The sequence below is a fragment of the Pipistrellus kuhlii genome, unplaced genomic scaffold, assembly GCF_014108245.1.
Source record: "Pipistrellus kuhlii isolate mPipKuh1 unplaced genomic scaffold, mPipKuh1.p scaffold_m20_p_1, whole genome shotgun sequence".
NCBI lineage: Eukaryota > Metazoa > Chordata > Mammalia > Chiroptera > Vespertilionidae > Pipistrellus > Pipistrellus kuhlii.
In genome coordinates this window covers 72,798,225-72,822,063 of record NW_023425404.1, presented here as the reverse complement: position 1 = coordinate 72,822,063, position 23,839 = coordinate 72,798,225, and the positions used below count along the sequence as shown (strand labels likewise).

At 51.0% G+C, this 23,839-nt stretch overlaps 1 long non-coding RNA gene and 3 other non-coding genes across 6 annotated transcripts; 3 read left to right on the top strand and 1 right to left on the bottom strand.

Annotated features, from left to right (window-relative positions):
* The first annotated feature begins 11 nt into the window (after positions 1-11).
* On the top strand, positions 12-22,807 carry LOC123652817. Of its 3 annotated transcripts, none has more exons than XR_006742313.1 (4): positions 12-21; positions 11,716-11,806; positions 21,970-21,973; positions 22,798-22,807. It is a non-coding gene; the product is annotated as an uncharacterized LOC123652817 (long non-coding RNA). The 3 variants fall into 3 exon arrangements; XR_006742314.1 differs by having other exon boundaries at positions 11,711-11,806; XR_006742315.1 differs by having other exon boundaries at positions 11,686-11,806.
* Positions 6,665-6,828, top strand: LOC118710860. The gene has a single exon (XR_004985571.1). It is a non-coding gene; the product is annotated as a U1 spliceosomal RNA (small nuclear RNA).
* On the bottom strand, positions 11,665-11,828 carry LOC118710864. The gene has a single exon (XR_004985574.1). It is a non-coding gene; the product is annotated as a U1 spliceosomal RNA (small nuclear RNA).
* Positions 22,036-22,199, top strand: LOC118710853. Its single transcript, XR_004985567.1, has one exon. It is a non-coding gene; the product is annotated as a U1 spliceosomal RNA (small nuclear RNA).
* Positions 22,808-23,839: the final 1,032 nt, after the last annotated feature.

Here is a 23,839-nt window from a genome sequence, read left to right as displayed (position 1 = left end):
TGGTCATTGCAGCTCTGCCGAGTCTGCCCTCCACCATGCCCTCCGGGGCAGGCCTCGTTCTCCTGTCCTTCAGCGACAGGGAACCAAGTGCCCCTCCCATGGCGAAGCATGGACTGCTGCTGCGCTGCTGGCGCTTCACAGAAGATGGAATTGGGCAGAGGCCGGGTAGAGCCGCTGTTGCTAAAGTCCAGGGGCCGTGCCTTGGCCGATGTGGCTCAGTGGATGGAGCTTCGGCTTTCAGACTCAAGGGTCACAGGTCCAATTCCGGCCAAGGGCACATGCCCAGTGGGCTTGATCCCCAGTAGGTGGCCTGCAGGAGGCAGCTGATCGATGGTTCTCTCCCATCATTGAGGTTTCTATCTCTATCCCTCTTCCTTCCTCTCTGAAATCAATAAAGAAATATATATATATTTTTTTTAAATATATATTTTATTGATTTTGTACAGAGAGGAAGGGAGAGAGATACAGAGTTAGAAACATCGATGAGAGAGAGTCATCGATCAGCCGCCTCTTGCACACCCCCTACTGGGGATATGCCCGCAACCAAGGTACATGCCCTTGACCGGAATCGAACCCGGGACCTTTCAGTTCACAGATTGATGCTCTAGCCACTGAGCCAAACCGGTTTCGGCTATTTTTATTTTTTTAAATGACATTATCATTTGTTGTTTGTTTTTTATATTTTATTGATTTTTTACAGAGAGGAAAGGAGAGGGATAGAGAGCTAGAAATATCGATGAGAAACATTGACCAGCTGCCTCTTGCACACTCCTTACTGGGGATGTGCCCACAACCAATGTACATGCCCTTGAATGGAATTGAACCTGGAACCTTTCAGTCCACAGACCCACGCTCTATCCACTGAGCCAAACTGGTTTCGGCAGGAAATATATTTTTTAAAATAATAATAAAATAATATCCAGGGGCCGAGAGTATGGCCTGTTGTGGTCTCCTGGATTCCATCCCGAGCTCACCGATGAACCATGTGACATTCCACTGAGCTGGTGGTTGGTAGTTAAGCCAGTGTACAGACTGGCATGGAGAGAGAGAGAGAGAGAGAGAGAGAGAGAGGGAGGGGGAAGTCTGCTATAGGAGACAACTCGTGCTGGTGGGAAAGAAGCACATGCGTGGAATAAAGTGTGGGTACCAGAAAGGCTGCCAATTGTCAGTGGTCACGTTGCAAACATACTGGCCTTTCTAATGTGGGTGAGCACTGTGCCATGCCTGTGGAAGATCAGGTGGAGGGGTTAGCTTTTCCCTGTCTTCTGCGTGTTCTCCCGTTTGGAAACCACAGGCGTCTGGGTGGTCACCACTCTGATGAGTCCTGAAGAAGGCCTGGCTGCACCTCAAGCTCGTCCAGATGGTGCTTCCTCCACAGCCTCGCCGCTGCGCTGGTGAAGGTGTCTCTCCTTCACTCTCGGTCACCGGTGCCATCTGAACTGTGGTGGTTCTGCTGACTGAGAGGTCTGTGTGCTCCGTCCTTCCTGTCACCTTCCCCGGGGGAAATGTGCCCCTGCAGCGCTCACCAAGGTGAACGTGGGACGGAGAGCCCGAGCTTCAGGATGCCGTGGGGTTCCTTCACGGGGTGCCCTGGTGGCCTCAGGCAGGTTCACTTGACCTCTGTCTGCCTCAGCCTTTCCACCACACAAGACATACTGACCTACCTCCCAGGGGTGTTGTGAGGGTGAATAAATGTTGGTACAGCGCTTTGGACACGTGAAGGTGCGCTTTGGACATGTGAAGGTGCTTGGCAGAAATAGCAAGCACACAGCAAAAAGCTATACCTACCAACAGTTCATCTGTCTGCCACCCGGGCCTTTGAGGGGAGCGTTGGGGTGGGCGGTGCAGCCCTTGGCGTCTTACGTTGGTAGAGCACTTGGGTGGGGTAGGCCGGAAGCAGCAGTGTGGGCGCAGGGGATGGAGGGTTGCTTAATGGAGGAATGATTCGATGGCCGAAACCCGTTTGGATCAGCGGTAGAGCGTCGGTCTGCGGACCGGGGGTCCCAGGTTCGATTCCAGTCGGGGGCATGTGCATTGGGGGGTGTGCAGGAGGCACTGGTCGATGTTTCTCTCTCATCGACGTTTCTGGCTCTCTCCCTTCCTCTCTGTAAAAAATCAATAAAATATGTTTTTTTTAAATGATTTGACGACCACACTTTGCAAGAGTCTTCTCACAAACAAATCCTACAAATTTGGTAAAGAATATGTAACTCACAAAAAAAAATAATAATAATAAATTATGTAACTCCCTGAGTGCATACAAAGGAAAGATCCTATTTTGCATCTCCAGAACAAACATTTGTATCCTTGTTTTATGGATCTCTCTCACCTTCAATAGCGGACTTACATAGACCAAATTGGGAATCCTTTAGCTATACAACTGTTATTTGAGGGTTTTACTTTTATTTTTGCAAGTACTGTACCACACTAAGTATATCAAATTCATAAAAAAATGTTTATATTGTACATAAAGTTTACAGAGGAAATTTTTATTTTCCCCTGACTTACAATTACTAAAAGAAGAGAAAACAAATCAGACTTGAAAACATAATTTAGCCCTAACTGGGCAGGTTAGTTGGTTAGTGTTGCCCTGATAAGGGGGAGAGAATCACTGATTGGCTACCTCCTGCAAGCCCCCAATGGGGATGGAGCCTGCAACCTGGCCATGTGCCCTTCACAGGAATCGAACCCTGGACCTTTCGGTCTGCTGGCTGACACTATCCAATGAGCCAAACCAGCTAGGTCAGCTTGAGATTATCTTAAGTAATATTTTAAAAGCTCAGAAAGTTTGAGTTCCTAGTCAGCAGACACTTATGCTTCTATTTTCTGAAAAAGGGAAGAAAATTGGCATTTATTCGTCACATATTCTAAACTCAGTGTTTTCTTAATTACTGTAAATAATCTATTAATGAAAAGGTAATATGCTTATTAGATCAGATATATTCCGGACATCCTTTTTTTTTTTTTTTTTAATTCTTTTTTGTTGGGTTTTTTTTTTAATATATTTTATTGATTTTTGTACAGAGAGGAAGGGAGAGAGATAGAGTTAGAAACATTGATGAGAGAGTCATCGATCAGCTGCCTCCTGCACACCCCCCTCTGGGGATGTGCCCGCAATCAAGGTACATGCCCTTGACCGGAATCGAACCCTGGACCATTCAGTCCGCAGGCCGACACTCTGTCCACTGAGCCAAACCAGCTTAGGCACCGGACATCCTTCTTGACCAAACCAGGCCAGAGGAGGGAAGCCCAGGTCTCAGGTGCCAGAGGAAAGCAGCCAGGGGAAGGGAAACCTACTGCACGAATTTTCATGCATCAGGCTACTAGTTAAAGGTATAAATAACTATAGTATTCATTCCTATGCAATCTGAGTTTCCTTTTTACCAGCCTGTTACTTTTCTTTGTAACTCTGACAAAAAAAAAAAAAAAAAAAAAAAAACAGCAACAAAAAAGATGAGATCAGATGAATTAGTGAATTTATGAAAGAACTCTACATTAGACTCAATTTCTTTGCTATAAAGAATTTCAATATTGTCCTTCAGCATCAATTATATTTTCTCTCTATTCATTTCAATGGCAATTGATATGCACACGTGATTTTAAAGTAATAAAGCTGGCAGTGGTAAACTAGATATTTGAAACTAATCCTCGCAGGAAGGAAACCAGAAAACATAGTCAAAATATTAACAAAATGTATTTGAAGACAGCACGGCGCAATCAACAGATGTGGTTAGTTTAAACTGGGATCAACTGGGAAGTAGCCATGTCAGATTAAAAAAGGTGAGAACTGCCGAGACCGGTTTGGCTCAATGGATAGAGCGTCGGCTTGGGGACTGAAGGGTCCCGGGTTCGATTCCGGTCAGGGGCATGTGCCTGGGTTGTGGGCATATCCCCAGTAGGGGATGTGCAGGAGGCGGCTGATCAATGTTTCTCTCTCATTGATGTTTCTAACTATTCCTCTACCTTCCTCTCTGTACAAAACCAATAAAATATATTTTTTAAAAAAAAGGGAGAACACACCCTAGCTGGTTTGGCTCAGTGGATGGAGCATCGGCCTGTGGACTAAAGGGTCCCGGGTTCGACTCCGGGCAAGAACTCATGCCCAGGTTGTGGGCTCGATCCCCATCAGGGGGCATGAAGGAGGCAGCCAATCAATGATTCTCTCTCATCACTGAAATAGATGATTTTCAAGGAGCCAGGAAAGGGGAGCCCTTCCCTGCATGAGCCCCAAGCACAGGGAACACGCTGTGCCAGAAAACAAGGAAATGCTCCAAAAAGTCTGAGAACATCTCCAGAGGCAGCCGCTTCAAAGGGGCTTTCATAGGCCCGATCAGAGAACATTTGAACATCCAGATGAATAAACACGGTGATGGCCCAGCCGGTGTGGCTCAGAGGTTGAGCTTCGAGGTCACCGAGGCACATGCCCAGGCCGCAGCTGTCTGAGCTGTTTGATTCCACAGAAGAGCTGCCCCTCGGAGCCCGGCCAGGACTGCCCACCCAAAGAACTGTGAACAAACAGAGTCATTATTTCAAATCACTGCGTCAGGGCCCTGGGTTACACAGCACTGGGTAACTGATACACCCCCTTAACCTGCAGTCAGTGTTAACACCGCCAACACCAGTGCCTCCAGCCGTGGTGCCCGGCGGAGGACACCCATTCAGTGCTTAGGGCTGTGGCAGTACGGACTCACCTCATTTTTTGTGCTTTAATTTATTCCTTTTCACAGGCATAGCGCTGCTTTCTTGGTTATTTTTTGTGGGGGGGGTTTTTAATTTTTTTAATTAAATTATTATCTTTGTACATACACCATTGTCCACCCCCTCCCATACATGCCCTCTCTCCCCAGAGTTTTGTGTCCATTGGTTGTACTTATATGCATGTACACAAGTCCTTCGGTTGATCTATTATCTCCCCCAGATCTCCCTACCCTCCCCGCTGCAATTTGACAGTCTGCTTGTTGCTTTACTGTCTCTATATCTATCGTTTGGTTCTTCAGTTTATAATGTTCTTTATCATCCATAAATGAGTGAGGTCATGTGGTGTTTCTCTTTCATTGACTGGCTTGTTTTACTCAGGATCATGTTCTCCAATTCCATTCAGGTTGTTTTTTGTGTTTTAATCCTCACTCCAGGATATTTTTTTTATTGATTTTAGAGACTAAGGGAGAGAGCGAGAGAAACATCAATGTGAGAGAGAAATATGGATCGGTTGCCTTCCACAGATGCCCCGGCTGAGGGTGGAACCCACAACCGGAGCCTGTGCCCTGACCAGAATGGAGTCTGCCACCTTCCTGTGTACAGGATGATGCTCCAACCCACTGAACCACACCGGCAGGACAGTTGTTGCGTTTTTTAAAAATCAGAAGGCTAGACTGTGGGCCCGGCGTGGCTCAATGTTTAGAGAATCTGCAAGGAGCACTGAAGGGTGGAGAGTTCCATCACCTGGGCTGCAGGTGCAACCAATGGTCCTCACATCGCTGTTTCTCTCTCGCTCTTCCTTCCTCTGTTTCTGTCCCTCTCCCCCTGCCAACCTCCCTTCACTCTTTCTCTCTAAGAAAAGCAAAGGAAGAGCCCAAACCAGTCTGGCTCAGTGGATAGATAATCGGCCTGCAGACTGAAAGGTCCCAGGTTCGATTCTGGTCAAGGGCATGTACCCTGGTTGCAGGCAAATCCGCAGTGGGGGGGTGTGCAGGCGGCAGCTGGTCAATGTTTCTATCATAACTCTCTATCCTTCTCCCTTCTTCTCGGTAAAAAAAAATTTAATAAATAATCAAATTATATTTTATTTTATTTTATTTTATTTTATTTTATTTTAAGGACCCTGCAATGGTCTCTTCCATCTTGTCCAGCCGCACCGCCCTCCCCTGTCCCCTCGGCGCCTCCTGCCTGGCTTTGCCCCGGGCTCCGGCCCCTCAGGGCGCCCGCGGCCCGGGCTCCGTGCTCCCCTCTGGGGGCGGCCCTTCCCCTCCGGCCCTCAGGAGGGGCCCGCTGGTCCGGAGGGAGGAGCCCGCGGCCTGCGAGCCCCGAACCCCGGGCCGAGGGGCCGTTTCTGTCCGTCCGTTTCCCAGACGCGCCCTCTCCCGCCCCGGCCCGCGTGTCCCCCCCGGACGGACCGCGGCCGCTCTCCCGCCCCCGGTCCCGGCCCCGCGGCCCGACGGGGCCTCCGTCTGAGCCGAGCGGCCACGGGAGGGCGCCGCTTCTGGGCCCCGAGGGGAACGGACACGGGTGCGTGTGGTTTCCGGGGACGGAAGGGAGAGCGAGCCCGGCCCGGCCCGCACCCCTGGGGGAGTGGGGAGGGGCCGTGACAGCTGCGGGGCGCGGGGGCGGCGAGCCCCGGGCCCCCTCCCGGGTCGGGCCCCGTCCCCTCGCGGCCAGCAGCGCGCAGGGCCCGGATCGGACCCCGGAGACCCGGCGCCGGGCTGTCAGGCCGGGGGCGTGGCGTATGCAGATGAGCAGCAGCGCAGGGGCTGCCGGTTCCACTCGGCCTGCGCCCCCACGTCCCCGCACCCGGAGAAGGCAGCGCCCCCGGGGTTGCTGTGGCGACGGGCGCGGTGGGCGCTCGGGTCCTGGGGCGGCGGGGGCGCAGGGGCGTGCGGAGCGGAGTGACCGTGTGTGAAGGGTGAGTGGTGGCTGTAGGTGGGGGAGGAGGCGGGGTGTGCAACTCATACTTACCTGGCAGGGGAGACACCATGATCACGAAGGTGGTTTTCCCAGGGCGAGGCTCATCCATTGCACTCCGGCTGTGCTGACCCCTGCGATTTCCCCAAATGTGGGAAACTCGACTGCATAATTTGTGGTAGTGGGGGACTGCGTTCGCGCTCTCCCCTGGGCTTCTCGGTTACAAAAGAAGTGGCAGGTTCACTCAGATTTTTCTCATTTATTTACTTAATGGGGCAGATAACTTTTAAGAGGTGCTTTCTCCTCCAAGTGCAGGTTGGGAATGAGGGATTCTGTACGTCTCTTTCTGCATTAGTAGTTATTAAGTTATTAATTATATATATATTGTTACTTTAGAGAAAGGGTGATAGGACATTAATGGAACACCAATCAGCTGACCCCATCTCACACACACACACACACACACACACACACACACACACACACATCAAACTGGTGATCTAGACTGCAACCTCAACACATGCTGAGCCAGGAAATGAGCCAGTGACTTCATGGTTCATGGATCAATGCTCAACCACTGAGCCTCACCAGCCGGGATTATTATTTTTATTTTTTTTTAATATATCTTATTGATTTTTTACAGAGAGGAAGAGAGAGGGATAGAGAGTTACCCTGATTCCCTGAAAATAAGACAGTCTTAATTTTTGCTGCCAAAGATGCGCTAGGTCTTATTTTCAGGGGATGTCTTATTTTTCCATGAAGAATACTGAAAATAAAGGAAATTTGTTAGCTGTATATGGTACGGTACTACAGTAGTTATCAACACAAACCAAACTGAATCCTACAGTATCAAGAATTTACTCAGCCAAAACTGGTTTGGCTAAGTGGTAGAGCGTCGGTCTGCGGACTGAAAGGTCCCGGGTTTGATTCCAGTCAAGGGCATGTACGTTGGCTGCAGGCACATCGGGGATGTGCAGGAAGCCGCTGGTCGGTGTTTCTCTCTCATCGACATTTCTGGCTCTCTATCATTCTCCCTTCCTCTCTGTAAAAATCAATAAAATATATTTTAAAAAATTTGCTCATTTATTCAATGACAATCATGTCATCATCTTCTGGAACATCATCATAACAATCCAATTTCTGAATTTTCTGGTGAATTTTTTGTGACTCCATTTCTTTCAGAATCAGTGGACCAAATCTCTCATGTTTAGCTTAGGGCGGCCTTATTTTCGGGGGGATGCTTTATGTTTCACTCAGAAGGAAACCTGTAAGTAGGTCTTATTTTTGGATGATGTCTTATTTTTGGGGAAACACGGTAGAAACTTCGATGAGAGAGAAACATCGATCAGCTGCCTCTTGCACACCCCTACTGGAGATGTGCCCGCAACCAAGGTACATGCCCTTGACCAGAATCGAACCTGGAACCTTTCAGTTCGCAGGCAGATGCTCTATCCACTGAGCCAAACCGGTCAGGACTCATCATTGATATTTCTATCTCTCTCTCTTCCCTCCCCTGAAATCAATAAAAGTAATATATTTTAAAAATTGACAGAGGAGCCGGGACCGGTTTGGCTCAATGGATAGAGCGTCGGCTTGGGGACTGAAGGGTCCCGGGTTCGATTCCGGTCAAGGGCATGTACCTTGGTTGCGGGCACATCCCCAGTAGGGGGTGTGCAGGAGGCAGCTGATCGATGACTTTCTCTCTCATCGATGTTTCTAACTCTCTATCTCTCTCCCTTTCTCTCTGTATAAAAATCAATAAAATATATTTTAAAAACTGACAGACGAGGCAAATTAGTTTTTCACCGAAAACTGGTTTCTCTAAGTGGTATTTAAATACTGAAAATTCTGAGTCCAGACGTGACGGGACCATCACGCCGGTGACCATCCTGCCGGCTCCCGGCAGCAGGCGGCGAGGGCGGCGCCGCGGGAGCCCGGGGCCGGGCCGGAGGAGGAGCGGCTGGCGGGCGCGCCCGCTGACCGGGCAGCAGGCTGTCCGGGGCCGCCATGCCGGTGACTGCCCACCTTGTCTCTGGTCCTCCTGCCCGCCCGGGCTTGGAGCTGCCCACGTGCCAGCCTGAGCCCCGGGGAGGGGCCTGCAGCAATCCCGCCTTCGTTCGGGTTCTGCTGGGCTTTCGTCAGGCCTTTGTCAGGCCTCCTTCCTGGCCCTGGCAGCCCACGGGCTTCAGACCTCTGGCAGCCTTACCCCCCCCTGCCTGTGGCCTTCCTCCGCGGTCCTCTTTGGGCCGGCGGCCTCCTCCCTGGTGGATCGCCTGGGCCCAAAGAAGTCTCGTGTCCTCTCCCCCCTCACCTCCCGGTGCTGCCCAGCCAGACGCTCCCCGGACGGCTTGGTGCTGCCGGTCGGCCGCCCCGCTCTTCTCTGCCTCCGAGGCCTGGCTCATCCGTGAGCCCCAGGAGCCGCTCGACTTCCCTGTGCGCGGCCCCCCTCCCTCTGCCCGCGCTGCCTCCCGGAACGTGTCCTGGCTGTGGTGGCAGCGGTGCAGCCGGAGGGCACTAGGGCCTGTAGCGCCCTTGGCGGCTGCCGTCCCTCTCCAGGCTCTGGCTGGGCCCTGCCTGGCCCTTCACAACTGGGGAGAGAACTAATAGATCGGCCGCGCGCCTTCTCCAGGACCTGAGCCGGGCGCCTGTCGGACCGCCGTGTGCTGCTGCTAGCTCCATACAAGCCCTGTTGGATGTGCCATCTTCGTCTTTGTCTTCCTCTGGGCACCTGTGCTGGACCCCCACGGGGCCCCACTGGGCATCATCTCCTCCAGCTTCACGGCGGCCAGCCTGCTCGGCTCTTCCTCGTACGGCATCGCTACCTGGAAGAGGTTACCACTTTGCGCCTATGCACCTGCTCCCCCTTGCCGTCCTCATCGTTGTCCTCTCCCTCTTCATGCTGACCTTCTCCACCAGGCCAGGCCAGGAGAGTCCCGTGGAGGCCTTCAGAGCCTTCCTGCTTATCGAATTGGCCTGCATGAGCTTCCTGCGGAGAAAGGTGATCCCGGAGACCGAGCAGCGGGTGCACTCACCTGGTTCCGGGCGCCCCTGCACTTGCCGGCCTGGCTGGGGCTCCTCGTCCTTCAGGACAGTGAGCGCAAAACTGGCCCTCGGGGCGGGAACGTGTTCAGCAGCCGCTCTGCGGTCATGGTGATGGCTCTGCGGGCAGCGGGGGGCTCTTCACCTGGTGAGGCATGATGCTGAATTGCGGGTGTCCTCACCCAGTGGGAGCCCTCTGCCCCTGAGCTCTAACTCTGCTTCAGGACAGAGGGGCTGGGACAGACTCTTCACTCCCACCTCTCCACGGCTGCACAGATCGCTCTCTGACTGACTGTGGGACAACCTGGCCCCTCAGCCTGTTCTTGGGGCCCCTCCTGTCAGTGCTTTGGGTTGGGGAGTAAATGGATGTGATAGCCTGAAAAGAAGATGCCAAAAGTTGCCGCTGTGTTACTCCCTTCCCCCTTTCAATTTAAAAATAAACACTTTTCGCCCTGGCCGGTTTGGCTCAGTGGATAGAGCATCGGCCTGTGGACTGAAGGGTCCCGGGTTCGATTCCAATCAAGGGCATGTACCTTGGTTGCGGGCAAATGCCAGTAGTGGGTGTGCAGGAAGCAGCTGATTGATGTTTCTAACTCTCTATACCTCTCCATTTCTCTCTGTAAAAAATAAAAAAATATATATTTAAATAAATAAAAATAAACACTTTTCACTGATAAAAAAAAAAAAGAAATCTGAGTCCAAAAAGGCTACACAAAGCAAGAAAAGAATAGAAACTATTTTTGACATCTAAATTCTGTACAAGTTCCCATACATAAAATGCTACTGAAATCAGAAGAGAAATATTTCAAAAGTGAATGGAAAATACTAGACTTTTATTTTTATTTTTAAAAAAAATATATTTTATTGATTTTTTACAGAGAGGAATTGAGATAGATGGAGAGCCAGAAATGTCGATGAGAGGAAAACATCGACCAGCTGCCTCCTGCACACCCCCCACCGGGGATGTGTCCGCAACCAATGTACATGCCCTTGACCGGAATCGAACCTGGGACCTTTCAGTCCGCAGACTACCACTGAGCCAAACCGGTTTCGGCAATACTAGACTTTAAAATGTACTTGAGCAGGTAATATTAAATAAAATTATTTCCCAAGAAATTTATTATTTGTGTATTTCAGTGTAATTATTATTAATAATATTTTTAATATATTTTATTGATTTTTTTTTGGAGAGAGGGATAGAGAGTTAGAAACATCGATGAGAGAGAATCATTGATCAGCTGCCTCTTGCACACCTCCCACTGGGGATGTGCCCGAAACCATGGTACATGCCCCCGACCGGAATCGAACCTGGGACCTCTCAGTCCACAGACCGACGCTCTATCCACTGAGCCACACCGGTTTCAGTCCAGTGTAATACTTGATATATTAAATTAGTTTTGGGTTTATCAATATGTCCATCTTCACTCAAATTTTATACAAAACCAATTCCCAAGAATAGGGATTGCCCTGCCGGTTTACCTCAGTGGTTGAGGATGGACCTCTGAACCAGGAGGTCACGGTTCAAATCCCCTTCAGGGCACATGCCGGGTTGCAGGCTTGAACCCCAGCGGAGGGTGGGGGTGGGGGAGCAGGGGTCGGGGTGGGCGTGTAAGAGGCAGCCGATCAATAATTCTCTCTGATCATTGGTGTTTCTATCTCCATTTGTCTCTGAAATCTTTAAGGAGCCCTCTAGGTAGAACAGCCTTGGCTGCAGGTAACTAACACAATGAGCAGCTGCTGCAGGACAGGACTTTCCACCACCTCTCATTACCAACCTGCACTTTGAGGGAAACCCAACAACCCACAATCAGGCACTTCCATTTATGTCTGATGGAAACTTGCACGTGGGGGGTTAATAAACAGAAGGTTTAGCTAGTAAGCCAGGAGAGAAAAGAATGCAAAAAAAATAAAAAGAAACCCTACAATATTTCCATCTTAGAAGAGTTAGCAACACAAAGAGCCACACTACACTAGGCTTGTTTATCCTACTTTTTGTAACGAGAAGCCCAGGGGAGAGCGCGGACGCAGTCCCCCACTACCACAAATTATGCAGTCGAGTTTCCCACATTTGGGGAAATCGCAGGGGTCAGCACAGCCGGAGTGCAATGGATGAGCCTCGCCCTGGGAAAACCACCTTCGTGATCATGGTGTCTCCCCTGCCAGGTAAGTATGAGTTGCATACCCCGCCTCCTCCCTCACCTACAGCCACCACTCACCCTTCACACACGGTCACTCCGCTCCGCACGCCCCTGCGCCCCCGCCGCCCCAGGACCCGAGCGCCCACCGCGCCCGTCGCCACAGCAACCCCGGGGGCGCTGCCATCTCCGGGTGCGGGGACCTGGGGGCGCAGGCCGCGTGGGCCCGGCAGCCCCTGCGCTGCTGCTCATCTGCATACGCCACGCCCCCGGCCTGACAGCCCGGCGCCGGGTCTCCGGGGTCGGATCCGGGCCCTGCGCGCTGCTGGCCGCGAGGAGACGGGGCCCGGCCCGGGAGGGGGCCCGGGGCTCGCCGCCCCCGCCGCCCCGCAGCTGTCACGGCGCCCCCTCCCCCCCGGGGGTGCGGGCCGGGCCGGGCTCGCTCTCCCTTCCGTCCCCGGAAACCACACGCACCCGTGTCCGTTCCCCTCGGGGCCCAGAAGCGGCGCCCTCCCGTGGCCGCTCGGCTCAGACGGAGGCCCCGTCGGGCCGCGGGGCCGGGACCGGGGGCGGGAGAGCGGCCGCGGTCCGTCCGGGGGGGACACGCGGGCCGGGAGGGGGCGCGTCTGGGAAACGGACGGACGGAAACGGCCCCTCGGCCCGGGGTTCGGGGCTCGCAGGCCGCCGGCTCCTCCCTCCGGACCAGCGGGCCCCTCCTGAGGGCCGGAGGGGAAGGGCCGCCCCCAGAGGGGAGCACGGAGCCCGGGCCGCGGGCGCCCTGAGGGGCCGGAGTCCGGGGCAAAGCCAGGCAGGAGGCGCCGAGGGGACAGGGGAGGGCGGTCCCGCTGGACAAGATGGAAGAGACCATGGCAGATCCTGTTCGGTTGGTTTTTCAGGAAGTTTCCTTCCTCCGGGTGTATTTCCTGGAAACAAAGGGACCTCTTACCTAAACCCCAACACGATTATCAAAATCGATAAATGAACCTGGTACCATATTTTTCTCATTTACTCTGCAGACATTATTCCGTTTTCATCCATTGTCCCTACAACGCCCTTTATAGCAAAGGAACACTCAAAACCACGAATTCCATTCAAACGTGATGGCCCTTGAACCTACTTTAACCTGAAACAGGGCCCAGGCCGTTCTTTTTTTTCTTTTCTTTCAGATTATCACTATCTTTTATTTATTTTTTAATCAATCTTTATTGTTCATATTATTAAAAAGGTTCCTCATTTCTTCCCCCCTCCACCAAGTTCCCACCCCACCCTCATACCCCTCCCCATCCCCCATTGTCCTCATCCATAGGTGCACAGTTTATGTTCAGTCTCTTCCTCCCTCCCTTTCCCTGATAGTAAATCCCTTTTCAGATAGTAAATCAGTTACTTAGCATTTTCTCATATCAATAATACCTCCAAAAAGAAACCAAGATGGTGGCATAGGGTAGACACCCGAATGCAGCCTACCACAATAAATTTGAATTTAGAACTGAAAAACAGGGGGGGCATTGCCCTGAAGCGCCAGATGGCTGGCTGAGAGGAGGCTCTGCCATCTGGGAAGGAGAGAGAAGGCACACTGAACCTCAGGAACTGTGAAGGTACGGAGAACTGTGTGCGCGAAAAGGCGCTGGCTTAATCCTGGTGTGGAGAGGAAGGGCCGGACCGAGATTGCTGCTGGCTTACTCCCTGCACTCAGAGAGGGCGGGCCGGGCTGAGTGCGGAGAGGGCGAACAGCTAACGCGGCTGGCTTTCTTGTCCGAGAGGAAAACAGAATCACCCTATTGCTCTGATAAACGGCCCCAGACAGGGAGAGGCCAGACTGTCAGGCAGTGGGCAGAGATCTCTTGGAGGTGTGTGAAGCCAGAGGCCATTACTGCGGGACTTGGGGAGGAGCCGAAGGGAAAACAAAGTTTGTCTGCACCAACCCGAGACTCCACCCTACCTGTGGCTGAGCACAGAAGCTCTCCCAGAGGCTGGCTTTCTCTAAGGAGGGACTGGCAGGAATCCAAAGCTTGTCTGCGCCTTTACCAAAGAGGTGCGCGTGCGCCTGCAACCAATCTTCCAAAACTCTCCACGAACAGGACTTTTCTAAGGCGAGACTGACAGGGAACCAAAGATTGTCTGCGCCACCCCGAGACCCAGCCCTATCCAAGCAGAGTACGGAAACCCTCCTAGCTGAGAGACTGCTGATCCTCACAGCCAATTGGCTTGGAGATCAACGCTTCCCAGTGATACCAACAATAAGCAAGGCTTAACAACAAGACTGCACACACAGCCCACAAAGGGCTACACCAAGACTGTCCACCTCAGGTAACTGGGAAGGCTGTGATACTGGCTCTACCAGAACATCTAGAACACAAAGCTATTCCATCAAATCAGGGAAACTAAAATGCAGACAAGAGGAAGGAGACAAAGGAAGGAGATGGAGGAAAAGAAAAGATTGGACATGGAGTTCAAAACTACAGTTATAAGGTTATTCAACAATATCCTAAAAAAGTCCGATAAAATAAATGAGACCTATGAGGATATGACAAGGGAGCAACTAGAAATAATAAGGGATCAACAAGAAATGAAGAAAACATTGTCTGAAATAAAAAATATTATACAAAGTCCTAAAAACAGACTGGAAGATCGCAAGAATCAAGACAAAGACTTAGAACACAAAGAGCCAGAGGACACTCCTCTGCAGAAGGGAGAAGATAAGAGAATCCAGAAAGTTGAAGATAGTGTAAGAAACCTCTGGGACAATTTCAAGCGAACCAACATCAGAATTATGGGGATTCCAGAAGAGAGAGAGCAAGATACAGAAAGAATATTGAAAGAAATAGTGACAGAAAACTTCCCCCACCTGGGGAAAGAAATAGACTTACAAGTCCAAGAAGTCCGCAGAACCCCAAACAAAAGGAATCCAAGGAGGACCACACCAAGACACATCATAATTAAAATTCCAAGAGCAAAAGACAAAGAGAGAATATTAAAGGCAGCAAGAGAAAAGCAGGTAGTAACCTATAAAGGAGCACCCATAAGATTGTCAGCTGATTTCTCAACAGAAACCATGCAGGCCAGACGGGAATGGCAAGAAATATTCAAGGTGATGAATAACAAGAACCTATAGCCAAAAATAATCTACCCATCAAAGCTATCACTCAGAATCAAAGGACAGATAAAGAGCTTCACAAATAAAAAAAAGCTAAAAGAGTTCATCACCACCAAACCAGAATTATATGAATTGCTGAAGGAGGTTATTTAGGAAGAGGAAGAAGATAAAGATAAAAATTATGATCAACAAATACGTAGCTATCAACAAGTGAATCTAAAAACCAAGGGAATTTAAAAATCTGATGAACAATATTAACTGGTGAATATAATAGAATCAGAGGTATGGAAGGGGAGTGGACTGACGATTCTCGGGGAAAAGGGGAGTGGGGGTGCGGGAAGAGACTGAACAAAAACTGTGCACCTATGGATGAGGACAATGGGGGATGGGGAAAGGACAGAGGGTGGGGTGGGAACCTGGTGAAGGGGAGCAATTGAGGGGGGGAAGAGGATCATATTTGTAATAATCTGAACAATAAAGATTTATTTAAAAAAAACAAAAACAATAATACCTCCACATGCCCAATGATACACTTCACATTTCCAAATAGGTCAACCAGCCTCATCCAGGCCCCACCCAAGGCACTCACAGATCAACACCCCAGCCCTATACTAACTCAACACATCCAGGTCTAAGCCTTCATCACTTGATTCAGCAGACCCTCAAGTTCCCGCAAAAGTTTCCAGCCATGTCTGAGAGGCCGCCGTGGGGCAGGGGCAGGCGAGGAGCGAGCTGTTTCGGGCCTGGCTGCTCCAGGCCAGGCCATTCTTTGTAGGCATTTTATGAGACTAGACACCAGTTATCCTGTAGGAAAGCCTTCCACCTGGGGTTGTCCTGTTTCCTCATAATCACGTTCAAGCGCCCATTGGAAACAAAGACTACATACGTGACGTTGTGACTGTTGAGGGCTGCCTTGGGTCCCTCCAGAGACATGGTTTGAAGTCCTGGCCCTGGTACCTCTGAATGCGACCTCACTTGGAAATAAGATCTTTGCAGACACAACCAAGTTAAGGTGAGGTCGCCAGAGTGGTCCCTAATCCACTAGGACACGGTTATCCCAAGAGAGGAAAATGCCACGTAAAGACAGAAGCACACAGCTCGGCTAGTGGGGCTCAGTGGTTTCATGTTGATCTATGAACCAGAAGGTCACAGGTTTGATTCCCATCAGGGCACATGCCCGGTTTGTGGGCTCGATCCCCAGTGTGGGATGTGCAGGTGGCAGCCAATCCATGATTCTCTATCATCATTGATGCTTCTATCTCTTGCTCCCTCCCCCTGTCCCTCTGATAGCAAGCAAAAAGAAAATAAAAATGGCCGAAGTCAGTTTGGCTCAGTGGTGGAGCGTCGGTCTGCAAACTGAGGGGTCCCAGGTTTGATTCCTGTCAGGGGCATGTGCATTGGTTGCGGGCACATCCCTGGTGGGGGGTGTGCAGGAGGCAGCTGGTCGATGTTTCTCTCTCATCGACATTTCTAGCTCTCTATCTATCTCCCTTCCTCTCTGTAAAAAATTAATAAAATACATTTAAAAAATAAAAAATCAAATGAATAAAAATGAAATAAAGGGAAAAAATAAAAAATGCCTGGAAGAAGGAGGAGAAGGAGGAGGAGGGGGAGGAGGAGGAGGGAAGAAGTAGGAGAAGAAAGAGACACAAAGAATTCCATGTGATGACAGAAACAATGACTGCAGTGATGTAACCACAAGCCAAGGATTCTGTCACCCCTAGAAGCTGGGAAGAGGCACGGAGAGATTCTACCCAAGTCCTAGTGGGAGCATGGCCCTGCCGACACCTTGATTTTGGATCCCAGCTTCCAGAACTGTGAGAGAACAGAACCTGTTGTTTTAAACTACGCAGTTTGTGGTGGAGGCTTACCCTAGAGTTAATGAGGCTTCAGACCAAGCAAGAAAGCCGGCATCACAGAAAGCGAGCCGTAATCTTCATGCTGGTGGATGGTTTTGCCTTCTGTTTTTTAAAAAATGCAACACCTGCTTTGGCAGATGTGGTTCAGTTGCTTGAAGAGACGTCCTGTGCACGAAAAGGTTTCGAGTTCGAATCTCTGTCAAGACACATGCCAAGGTTGCAAGTTTGATCCCCAGTTGGGGCACAAAAGCATTGAATGCGTGTCCTCCTCCGGGCACCACGGCTGGAGGCACTGCGGCCAGGGTTCAGGTGTTGGCGGTGTTAACACTGACTGCCCGGTTAAGGGGGTGTATCAGTTACCCAGTGCTGTGTAACCCAGGGCCCTGAAGCAGTGATTTGAAATAATGACCCTTTGTTTGCTCACAATTCTTTGGGTGGGCAGTCCTGGCCGGGCTCCGCGGGGCAGCTGGTTCTCCGGGTCTCCGGTCGCCAGTGGCATCTCTCAAACGGCGGCAGCCAGCAGGGGCCCGGCGGTCTCTGAGGGACCTTAGCTGACCTGGTTCGTCTTCATCCAAAGACTGACCCAGGCTTCCTCCAACAGCTAAGCCAGCCTTCTTCCCATGGGGGCCGCAGGCCGGTCAGCAAGTGAGAGCAAGCCCCAGGGAGAACATGCTTTCAACCTTCTGCTTGCCTCATTTGCTGCTGTTCCATTAGCACAGCAAGCCACAGAGCCCAGTCCGGAGTCGCCATGGAGGGCAACGCAGAAGCACATGGGTGCACGGGGCTGTGCTGCAGCCGTCTGTGAAATAGGATGAATTCAAATTCTAAGCAAGGTTACAGGCAGAACTTCCTTTTTTATTAAAGAGCCAGTCCTATTTGCACTTAGTGGTTATCTCGATGCTGGCCTTGAAAAACAATGCTGTTCTATCCAATTAAAAAAAAAAAAGTGCACCTGGCATGGTATTGAGATTGTGGGCATATCTGGTCTCTGGCCTGCAAGGTCCGACAGCTAAGTTTATCTTCATCATTCTTCAAACGGGCAAAAGCAAACTAGAAAGCAACATTTTATCTAGGAAGAACAGCAGAAAATTTCAAACAACATCAGCCACCGGTGGACTTAGTTTGAACCCAGGGTTCGACCCCACAGCCGTCTGCCTCTGGAGGTGTTTACCAGGTTTGCCCTGTGATTAATAAGTGACTTGTGTGGAGATAATTTGAAGATAATTTGTAAATATCCTGTTCCTCATCAATCTTTATCACCATAGTGATACTGTTGATGACTCTTGCGTAATGATTGCCAAATTTTTCTTTTCTAACTAGAGGCCCAGAGCACAAAATTTGTGCATGGGGGGGGGGGTCCCTCAGCCCAGCCTGCACTCTCACAATCTGGAACCCTGCAGGATTGGGCCTACACCGACAGTTGACATCCCTTTCGCAATCCGCTGGCTCCTAACTGTTTGCCTGCCTGCCTGCCTGGTGGCCCCCAACCACCTCTGCTTCGGCCCCACCCACCATGGCTGCTGCCTCTGCCTCACCCCTCCACCAAGGCTTCCTGGGGAAAAACATCAGGAGGTCATTCGGCTGTCCGGTCTAGTTAGCATATTACGCTTTTATTATTATAGATTCAGTCATTCATTCTACATTTATTGGTGGTGTACAATTAATATGGACTCATGGCTGTTATTCGGTAATTTATACTCCACCATTTTTATTCATCTGGATGTTCAAATGTTCTGCGATCGAGCCTATGAAAGCCCCTTTGAAGCGGCTGCCTCTGGAGATGTTCACGGACTTTTTGGAGCATTTCCTTGTTCTCTGGCACAGCGTGTTCCGGGCTCATTCAGGGAAGGGGTCCCCTTTCCTGGCTCCTTGAAAACCATCTATTTCTCCAAAGAGCCTGGTTCTTTCATTGGGGAACGGCATTTGGAAAGCAAGAACAGCCCACCAGGTGTGTTTATTGTTACACAGATCGGTCTTAGCCTCCAGGAAATACATATATTCCCTACACATGTCTAGATCTTTTCTTTTTTCTTTTTTTTTTTAAATAAGTTTTTATTGTTCATATTATTACAAATGTTCCTTCCCCCACCCCCCACCATTGCTCTCCTCCACCAGGTTCCCACCCCACCCTCTGCCCTTTCCCCCCTCCCCATTGTCCTCATCCATAGGTGCACAGTTTATGTTCAGTCTCTTCCCACGCCCCCCTCTCCCCTTTTCCCCAAGAATTGTCAATTCACTCCCCTTCCATACCTCTGATTCTATTATATTCAACAGTTACTATTGTTCATCAGATTTTTTTTAAATTTCCTTGGTTTTTAGATTCACTTGTTGATAGTTACATATTTGTTGTTCATAATTTTTATCTTTGTTTACTTTCTCTTCTGAAAGAACCCCCTTCAGCAGTTCATATAATTCTGGTTTGGTGTTGATGAACTCCTTTAGCTTTTTTTTATTAGTGAAGCTCTTTATTTGACCCTGGATTCTGAGTGATAGCTTTGCTGGATAGATTATCTTTGTCTGTAGGTTCTTACTATTCATCATCTTGAATATTTCTTGCCATTCCTGTCTGGCCTGCATGGTTTCTGTTGAGAAATCAGCTGACAATCGTATAGGTGCTCCTTTATAGGTAACTACCTGCTTTGCTCTTGCTGCTTTTAATATTCTCTCTTTGTCTTTTGCTCTTGGAATTTTAATTATGATGTGTCTTGGGGTGGTCCTCTTTGGATTCCTTTTGTTTGGAGTTCTGTGTGCTTCCTGGACTTGTAAGTCTAATTCTTTCACCAGGTGGGGGAAGTTTTCTGTCACTATTTCTTTCAGTATGTTTTCGATATCTTGCTCTCTCTCATCTTCTGGGACCCCCATAATTCTGATGTTGGTTTGCTTGAAGTTGTCCCAGAGGTTTCTTACATTATCTTCAATTTTCTGGATTCTCTTGCCTTCTAGCTTCTGTGGAAGAGTGTCCTCTGGCTCTTTATGTTCCAAATCTTTGACTTGATTCTTGCGATCTTCCCTTCTGTTTTTAGGAATTTGTAAAATATTTTTTATTTCAGACAATGTATTTTTTATTTCTTGTTGATCCCTTATCATTTCTTGATGACTCCTTATTAATTCTAGTTGATCCCTTTTCATATCCTCATAGGTCTTATCCATCTTTTCTAGGAAATTCTTGAAAAACCTTATAGGTGTAGATTTGAACTCTATATCCAGACGCTTTTTGTCCTCCATTTCTTTCGTTTGTGATCTATTTTATTGTCTCATTTCGCAGTTACAGATGGGACAGGGTTTCAGGGTGGAGCCTGCAGCTTTGGCTTCCGTCAGCCCCGCCCTATGCGGGTCCTTCAGTGCTCGCTGCCGGCGCCTCTGAGAGAAAGGTGCCCTCGATTTTCGCCTGCTGCCAAACAGTCTATGCTCTCCCACAATGAGCCCGGTATTGGGGTTCAGTTCAGTTGGAAGTGGAGTTGGAGGTGGCGTTCAGAGCAGCCTGGAGCCCCAGTCTCCTTCCCGTCAGGGCAATCCCGCGGCACAGCCCACCGTCTTTTCTCTGTGCGCAGTGTGCGCACCGCCGGGACCTCCTTTCGCCACTTCCCTGGGGTTCCGCCTTACAGCCGGCTCCCTATGGCTGAGCCTGAGTCCCCGGGGTCTCGCCTAAAACGGGTTCAGAGCAGTCGGGGGCCCAGCACAGTCGGAGTTTTATCTCCTTTCCGCTAGGGAACGCCCGCCAGGCACTCGGCCTCCCTCCTCTCTGGCTCCTTCCTCTCCACGCTGCGTCCCTGTCTAGATCTTTTAAAAAGAATGAGGCCCTAGCCGGTTTGGCTCAGTGGGTAGAACCTTGGCCTACGGACTGAAGGGTCCCTGCTTCATTCCAGTCAAGAGCATGTACCTCCATCCAGGCTTCCAGCCCTGGACCCCTGGCCAGGGGCCTGCCGGAGGCAACCAGCCATGTGTCTCTCTCATATCAGTGTTTCTGTCTCTCCTGCTGGAAACTGATCATTGTCAACAACCTTCATTGCTCTGGAAGGTCAGGACTAGTTCACTCACTGCTCAGTTGATACATGGTTAGCTGAAGCAGACTCCACCTCTGTTTTATGTAAATTTCTGTTCATGGAGTGTCCTGCCCAAGGGCTCTGGGTGTATCCCACAGTCTCAATAAAAGGGATAGCAAGGCCAGAGCAGCAAGTACTCTTCCCACTGGAGGTGGGCTCCCTCCTGGCCCCCAATATTCCCAAATGGGTACTTTTCTAGTCCTTTCATTTGTGTGTGGCCTTCTCCAGAACCCGAACCCTGAACTGGAACCCTGAGCCATGCAGGACGTGAGAGGGGTTCCACACTCTCCCCTCTGTCTCCCTCCCCCTCTTTCTAAACATCAGATGAGAAAATATCCTTGGGTGAGGATTAAAATAAGGTTAATAATAATGAGCCCCTACTGGTATCTTCAATTCCAGTTTCCCACTTAACCCCACACCCTTCCTCCTTGCCCTCCCACCCACACTGGACTCCCAGCACCCCTGTCCTCACTGACTCCTGCAGTTCACAGGGCATCTGACAGACTTGTTATCCTCGCAAAGCTGTGAGAAACGAACCTACTGCAGTATTGCTTGTCAGTTCTTTTCCTTAGACTTGGAGATGCTTGTAAGTTAATATACTGGACTGAAAACTCATTTTGGTTGTCTCTGTGTGTGTGTGTGTGTGTGCTTCTCTTCTATTTTCACATTTTTCCTAGACACAGGGAGCATATTTCATATATTTACGCATTTATTTATTTATTTTCAATGAATCATACCCAGAAATAGCAGCAAACCGGCCCTAACCTGCTCCAGGCCACAAGGCAGCCAAAGACAAAGGAAACAACCTGACTCCCAAACGGTGATCTCCCGCTGGGGAAAATTTTAGAAAAAGGACGGTGAGAAAATGGAGCCCGAAAATCTAACTTTAAACTACAAACTAATGTTTATTTCAACAAGAAACCTCAGAGCAGATCTCCCCCGAGTTTTTTCCCCTGGAGTCGCGCAGGGCCCATGTCAGAACGCACAGAGAGGGCGCCCGGAAGAGCAGGCCGGGGGCGTGGCGTATGCAGATGAGCAGCAGCGCAGGGGCTGCCGGGCCCACGCGGCCTGCGCCCCCACGTCCCCGCACCCGGAGATGGCAGCGCCCCCGGGGTTGCTGTGGTGACTGGCGCGGTGGGCGCTCGGGGCCTGGGGCGGAGGGGGCGCAGGGACGTGCGGAGCGGAGTGACCGTGTGTGAAGAGTGGGTGGTGGCTGTGGGTGAGGGAGGAGGCGGGGTGTGCAACTCATACTTACCTGGCAGGGGAGACACCATGATCACGAAGGTGGTTTTCCCAGGGCGAGGCTCATCCATTGCACTCCGGCTGTGCTGACCCCTGCGATTTCCCCAAATGTGGGAAACTCGACTGCATAATTTGTGGTAGTGGGGGACTGCGTTCGCGCTCTCCCCTGGGCTTCTTGTTACAAAAGTCAGACGTCAAAACCACTCTTAACTTATGCTGGTCTGTTTACCTGTGTTTTTCCCACAGGTTAACTTTTTCGCCTGTCCTTTTCCTGTGTTGCACGTGGCTTTTTGCAGCTTCTCAGGAGTCCTTTCTAGGCCCTTTTAAGAATCACTTAACGCAGTGCAGTTAAGCCAAGTATCGAACCAGCAACCTAAGGATGTCCGCGCAGACGCCAGCCTACAGTCCTCCGCTCTACCAGCTGAGCTATCGAAGGGCGCGCCTCCAAGCGCCCCTCATTACTTTTCCTTGAGGTGACGAGGCCCGGGCACCGGAGCGCCCGGCCTAACCTGCCCGCGCTGGGCCCGAAGCAAACGCTCCCTCTGCCCTCTCCCCTTTCCCGGGGAGGAGGGCGGCGCCACTGCAGTGGATGCCTGCCAGCAAAACGGCTGGCCTGACTTGCCTTCACTCCCTCCGGCCCCTCTGAGACGCCCAAATCCCTCTGCACAGAGCGCCGCTTTCCCCGCTCTGCCGGCAGCTGCTGATAAAATCTGCTGCAGCGCTTCCCCTGCTGTCCCTGCGCTCCTCTGCGACCGGCTCCAACTCAGAGAGGACACGAGGGCATTCCTCCCCCCCCCCCCCCCATTTTTTCCCTTGTCTATTCGAACTCATCTTCAAGTCACCCATCCTTTCTTGCAGGTTGGTAAGTGCTAAGGTGCTAAATAAGAAATGGTGGTAATGTGCATTCATGGGTGGTTTGAGTCTGAGTGACACACTGTGCTGCATTCAGAATAGGTGGTAGCCGAACCTCGCAACGCTGCACGAAAGCCCTACGTTTTGTAGACAGAAAGCAGGTTTAACGCGCTCAGCCGGAGCGGCCAGGCTGGGGGTCTCCCTTGCAGCCCGGCCAGGGGCCAGGGGCCAGGGTCGTGCGCCCTCTGCCGTCTCCGCTCGTGCTGCTCCCGCACGCACACGGGGGCCCCCAAATGCCCTCGGGTCCTCTCTGAGTTGGAGCCGGTCGCAGAGGAGCGCGGGGACAGCAGGGGAAGCGCTGCAGCAGATTTTATCAGCAGCTGCTGGCAGAGCGGGGAAAGCGGCGCTCTGTGCAGAGGGATTTGGGCGTCTCAGAGGGGCCGGAGGGTCTCTGTAGTCGGCGGAGAAGAGGAAAACCACAAAGGGTGGGTATGAGTGAAGGCAAGTCAGGCCAGCCGGTTTGCTGGCAGGCATCCACTGCAGTGGGGCCGCCCTCCTCCCCGCGAAAAGTGAGAGAGGAGGGGGGAGAGGGGAGAGGGAACGCGGGCGGCGCGCCCGGATTCTGCTCAGGGGCTTCGGGACCAGCGCGGGCAGGGCACCGGCCTCCTGACCTCAAGTAAAAGTAACGAGGGGCCCTGGAGGCGCGCCCTTCGATAGCTCAGCTGATAGAGTGGAGGACTGTAGGCTGGCGTCTGCGCGGACATCTTAAGTCGCTGGTGCGATTCCGGCTCAAAGGAGGTGCTTAGTGCTTTTTACGGGCCTGGAAAGGACTCTCGAGAAGCTGCAAAAAGCCACATAAAACAGAAAAAGATGAAAAAGTTAAACTGTGGGAGAAAACACAAGTAAAAAGACACATGGTAAGAGTGGTCTTGACGCCTGACTTTTGTAACAAGAAGC